We start from the raw sequence: 6255 nt of genomic DNA on the forward strand, positions 1-6255 counted from the left end.
CCCAGTGGTGCCAGTGCACTCTCTGGACTCACTGCACTGCATCCCCAGTGGTTCCAGCGCACTCTCTGGACTCACTGCACTGCATCCCCAGTGGTGCCAGTGCACTCTCTGGACTCACTGCACTGCATCCCCAGTGGTTCCAGCGCACTCTCTGGACTCACTGCACTGCATCCCCAGTAGTGCTAGTGCACTCTGTGGACTCACTGCACTGCATCCCCAGTGGAGCCAGTGCACTCTCTGGACTCACTGCAGTGCATCCGCAGTGGTGCCATTGCACTCTCTGGACTCACTGCACTGCATCCCCAGTGGTGCCAGTGCACTCACTGGACTCACTGCACTGCATCCCCAGTGGTGCCAGTGCACTCACTGGACTCACTGCAGTGCATCCCCAGTGGTGCCAGTGCACTCTCTTGAGTCACTGCACTGCATCCCCTGTGGTGCAAGAGCACTCTGTGGACTCATTGTACTGCATCCCCAGTGGTGCCAGTGCAATCTCTGGACTCACTGCAGTGCATCCCCAGTGGTGCCAGTGCACTCTCTGGACTCACTGCACTGCATCCCCAGTGGTGCTAGTGCACTGTGTGGACTCACTGTACTGCATCCCCAGTGGTGCCAGTGCAATCTCTGGACTCACTGCAGTGCATCCCCAGTGGTGCCAGTGCACTCTCTGGTCTCACTGAAGTGCATTCTCAGTGGTGTCAGTGCACTCTCTGGACTCACTGCACTGCATCCCCAGTAGTGACAGTGCACTCTCTGGACTCACTGCAGTGCATCCCCAGTGGTGCCAGTGCACTCTCTGGACTCACTGCACTGCTTCCCCAGTGGTGCCAGTGCACTCTTTCGAGTCACTGCAGTGCATCCCCAGTGGTGCCAGTGCACTCTCTGGACTCACTGCACTGCATCCCCAGTGGTGCCAGTGCACTCTCTGGACTCACTGCAGTGCATCCCCAGTGGTGCCAGTGCGCTCTCTGGAGTCACAGCACTGCATCCCCAGTGGTGCCAGTGCAATCTCTGGACTCACTGCACTGCATCCCCAGTGGTGCCAGTGCACTCTCTGGACTCACTGAAGTGCATTCTCAGTCGTGCCAGTGCACTCTCTGGACTCACTGCACTGCATCCCCAGTGGTGCCAGTGCACTCTCTGGACTCACTGCAGTGAATCCCCGGTGGTGCCAGTGCAATCTCTGGACTCACTGCAGTGCATCCCCAGTGGTGCCAGTGCACTCTCTGGACTCACTGAAGTGCATCCCCAGTGGTGCCAGTGCACTCTCTGGACTCACTGCACTGCATCCCCAGTAGTGACAGTGCACTCTCTGGACTCACTGCAGTGCATCCCCAGTGGGGCCAGTGCACTCTCTGGACTCACTGCACTGCACCCCAATCCTGCGAGTGCACTCTCTGGCGTCACTGCACTGCATCCCCCGTGGTGCAAGTGCACTCTCTGGACTCACTGGAGTGCATCACCTGTGGTGCCAGTGCACTCTCTGGACTCACTGCATTGCATCCCCAGTGCTGCCAGTGCACTCTCTGGACTCACTGCACTGCATCACCTGTGGTGCCAGTGCACTCTCTGGACTCACTGCACCGCATCCGCAGTAGTGACAGTGCACTCTCTAGAGTCACTGCGCTGCATCCCCAGTTGTGCCAGTGAACTCTCTGGACTCACTGCAGCGCATCCCCACTGGTGCCAGTGCACTCTCTGGAGTGAATGCAGTGCATCCCCAGTGGTGCCATTGCACTCTCTGGACTCACTGCACTGCATCCCCAGTGGTGCCAGTGCACTCTCTGGACTCGCTTCACTGCATCCCCAGTGGTGCCAGTGCACTCTCTGGACTCACTGCAGTGCATCCCCAGTGGTGCCACTGCACTCTCTGGACTCACTGCAGTGCATCCCCAGTGGTGCCAGTGCAATCTCTGGACTCACTGCACTGCATCCCCAGTGGTGCCAGTGCACTCTCTGGACTCACTGAAGTGCATCCCCAGTGCTGCCAGTGCACTCTCTGGACTCACTGCACTGCATCCCCAGTGGTGCCAGTGCACTCTCTGGAGTCACTGAACTGCATCCCCAGTGGTGCCAGTGCAATCTCTGGACTCACTGCAGTGCATCCCCAGTGGTGCCAGTGCACTCTCTGGACTCACTGCAGTGCATCCCCAGTGGTGCCAGTGCACTCTCTGGACTCACTGCAGTGCATCCCCAGTGGTGCCAGTGCACTCTGTGGACTCACTGCAGTGCATCCCCAGTGGGGCCAGTGCAATCTCTGGACTCACTGCAGTGCATCCCCAGTGGTGCCAGTGCACTCTCTGGACTCACTGCACTGCATCCCCAGTGGTGCTAGTGCACTGTGTGGACTCACTGTACTGCATCCCCAGTGGTGCCAGTGCACTCTCTGGTCTCACTGAAGTGCATTCTCAGTGGTGTCAGTGCACTCTCTGGACTCACTGCACTGCATCCCCAGTAGTGACAGTGCACTCTCTGGACTCACTGCAGTGCATCCCCAGTGGTGCCAGTGCACTCTCTGGACTCACTGCACTGCTTCCCCAGTGGTGCCAGTGCGCTCTCTGGACTCACTGCAGGGCATCCCCAGTGGTGCCAGTGCACTCTCTGGACTCACTGCACTGCACCCCAATGCTGCCAGTGCACTCTCTGGCGTCACTGCACTGCATCCCCCGTGGTGCAAGTGCACTCTCTGGACTCACTGCACTGCATCACCTGTGGTGCCAGTGAACTCTCTGGACTCACTGCACCTCATACGCAGTAGTGACAGTGCACTCTCTAGAGTCACTGCGCTGAATCCCCAGTTGTGCCAGTGAACTCTCTGGACTCACTGCAGCGCATCCCCAGTGGTACCAGTGCACTCTCTGGAGTGAATGCAGTGCATCCCCAGTGGTGCCAGTGCACTCTCTGGACTCGCGTCACTGCATCCCCAGTGGTGCCAGTGCACTCTCTGGACTCGCTTCACTGCATCCCCAGTGGTGGCAGTGCACTCTCTGGACTCACTGAAGTGCATCCCCAGTGGAGCCAGTGCACTCTCTGGACTCACTGCAGTGCATTCCCGGTGGTGCCAGTGCACTCTCTGGACTCACTGCAGTGCATCCCCAGTGGTGCTAGTGCACTCTGGACTCACTGCAGTGCATCCCCAGTGGTGACAGTGCACTCTCTGGACTCACTGCACTGCATACCCAGTGGTGCCAGTGCACTCTCTAGAGTCACTGTACTGCATCCCCAGTGGTGCCAGTGCACTCTCTGGACTCACCGCACTGCACCCTGAGTGGTGCCAGTGCACTCTCTGGACTCACTGCACCGCATCCCCAGTGGTGCCAGTGCACTCTCTAGAGTCACTGCGCTGCATCCCCAGTGGTGCCAGTGCACTCTCTGGACTCACTGTACTGCATCCCCAGTGGTGCCAAAGCACTCTCTGGACTCCCGACACCGCATCCCCAGTGGTTCCAGTGCACTCTCTGGACTCACTGCACTGCATCCCCAGTGGTGCCAGTGCACTCTCTGGACTCACTGCACCGCATCCCCAGTGGTGCCAGTGCACTCTCTGGACTCGCGTCAATGCATCCCCATGGTGCTAATGCACTCTGGACTCACTGCACTGCATCCCGAGTGGTGCCAGTGCACTCTCTGGACTCACTGCACTGCATCCCCTGTGGTGCCAGTGCACTCTCTGGACTCACTGCAGTGCATCCCCAGTGGTGCCAGTGCACTCTCTGGACTCACTGCACTGCATCCCCTGTGCTGCCAGTGCTCTCTCTGGACTCACTGCACTGCATCCACAGTGGTGCCAGTGCACTCTCTGGACTCACTGCAGTGCATCACCAGTGGTGCCAGTACACTCTCTGGACACACTGAAGTGCATTCTCAGTGGTGCCAGTGCACTCTCTGGACTCACTGCACTACTCCAGCCGCGGCAGTCGCTCCAGCCGCGGTAGCTCTCCAGCCTCGGCAGCCGCGGCAGCCGCGGCAGCCGCTCCAGCCGCGGCAGCCGCTCCGTCCGCGGCATACGCGGCAGACTCTCCAACCGCGGCAGCCGCACCAGCCGCGGAAGCCGCGGCAGCCGCTCCAAACGCGGCAGGCGCTCCAACCGCGGCAACCGCTCCAGCCGTGGCAGCCGCTCCACTCGGTAGCGGCTGGAGCGGATGCCGCCGCTAGAGCGGCTGGAGCAGCTGCCGCGGCTGGAGCTCCTGCCTCGTTTGGAGCGGTTACCGCGGCTGGAGCGGCTGGAGCGGCTGCCGCGGCTGGAGCGGCTGCCGCGGCTGGAGGGGCTAACGCGGCTGGAGAGGCTGACGCGGTTGAAGCGTCTAGAGCGTCTGCCGCGGCTGGAGGGGCTACCGCGGCTGGAGCGGTTGACGCGGCTGGAGCGGAAACCGAGGCTGGAGCGCCACTCTCTGGACTCACTGCACTGCATCACCAGTGGTGCCAGTGCACTCACTGGACTCACTGCACTGCATCACCAGTGGTGCCAGTGCACTCTCTGGACTCACTGCAGTGCATCCCCACTGGTGCCAGTGCACTGTCTGGACTCACTGCAGTGCATCACCAGTGGTGCCAGTGCACTCTGTGGACTCACTGCAATGCATCCCCAGTGGTGCCAGTGCGCTCTCTGGACTCACTGCACTGCATCCCCCGTGGTGCAAGTGCACTCTCTGGACTCACTGGAGTGCATCACCTGTGGTGCCAGTGCACTCTCTGGACTCACGGAAGTGCATCCCCAGTGCTGCCAGTGCACTCTCTGGACTCACTGCACTGCATCCCCAGTGGTGCCAGTGCACTCTCTGGACTCACTGCAGGGCATCCCCAGTGGTGCCAGTGCGCTCTCTGGACTCACTGCAGTGCATCCCCAGTGGTGCCAGTGCACTCTCTGGACTCACTGCACTGCATCCCCAGTGCTGCCAGTGCACTCTCTGGACTCACTGCACTGCATCCCCAGTGGTGCCAGTGTACTCTCTGCAGTCACTGCACTGCATCCCCAGTGGTGCCAGTGCACTCACTGGACTCACTGGACTGCATCCCCAGTGGTGCCAGTGAACTCTCTGGACTCACTGCACTGCATCCCCAGTGGTGCCAGTGTACTCTCTGGACTCACTGAAGTGCATCCCCAGTGGTGCCAGAGCACTCTCTGGACTCACTGCACTGCATCCCCAGTGGTGCCAGTGCACTCTCTGGACTCACTGCACTGCATCCCCAGTGGTGTCAGTGCACTCTCTGGACTCACTGAAGTGCATCCCCAGTTGTGCCAGTGCACTCTCTGGACTCAATGCACTGCATCCCCAGTGGTGCCAGTGCACTCTCTGGACTCAGTGCACTGCATCCCCAGTGGTGCCAGTGCAATCTCTGGACTCACTGTAGTGCTTCCCCAGTTGTGCCAGTGCACTCTCTGGACTCACTGCAGTGCATCCCCAGTGGTGCCGGTGCACTCTCTGGACTCACTGTACTGCATCACCAGTGGTGCCAGTGCACTCTCTGGACTCACTGCAGTGCATCCCCAGTGGTGCCAGTGCACTCTCTGGACTCACTGCACTGCAGCCCCGGTGGTGCCAGTGCAATCTCTGGACTCACTGCACTGCATCCCCAGTGGTGCCAGTGCACTCTCTGGACTCACTGCACTGCATCTCCAGTTTTGCCAGTGAAGTCTTTAGACTCACTGCACTGCATCCCCAGTGGTGCCAGTGCACTCTCTGGAGTCACTGAAGTGCATCCCCAGTGGTGCCAGTGCACTCTCTGGACTCACTGCACCGCATCCCCAGTGGTGCCAGTGCACTCTCTGGGCTCACTGCAGTGCATCCCCAGTGGTGCCAGTGCACTCTCTTGACTCACTGCACTGCATCCCCAGTGGTGCCAGTGTACTCACTGGACTCACTGCACTGCATTCGCCAGTGGTCTTAGTGCACTCTCTGGACTCACTGCAGTGCATTCCCAGTGGTGCCAGTGCACTCTCTGGACTCACTGAAGTGCATTCTCAGTGGTTCCAGTGCACTCTGTGGACTCACTGCAGTGCATCCCCAGTGGTGCCAGTGCGCTCTCTGGACTCACTGCAGTGCATCCCCAGTGGTGCCAGTGCACTCTCTGGACTCACTGCACTGCATCCCCAGTGGTGCCAGTGCACTCTCTGGACTCACTGCACTGCATCCCCAGTGGTGCCAGTGCACTCTATGGACTCACTGCAGTGCATCCCCAGTGGTGCCAGTGCACTCTCTGGACTCACTGCACTGCATCCCCAGTGGTGCCACTGCACTCTCTGGACTCACTGCA

The sequence above is a fragment of the Anser brachyrhynchus genome (assembly GCF_964034855.1).
Source record: "Anser brachyrhynchus genome assembly, chromosome: 9".
Classification (NCBI taxonomy): domain Eukaryota; kingdom Metazoa; phylum Chordata; class Aves; order Anseriformes; family Anatidae; genus Anser; species Anser brachyrhynchus.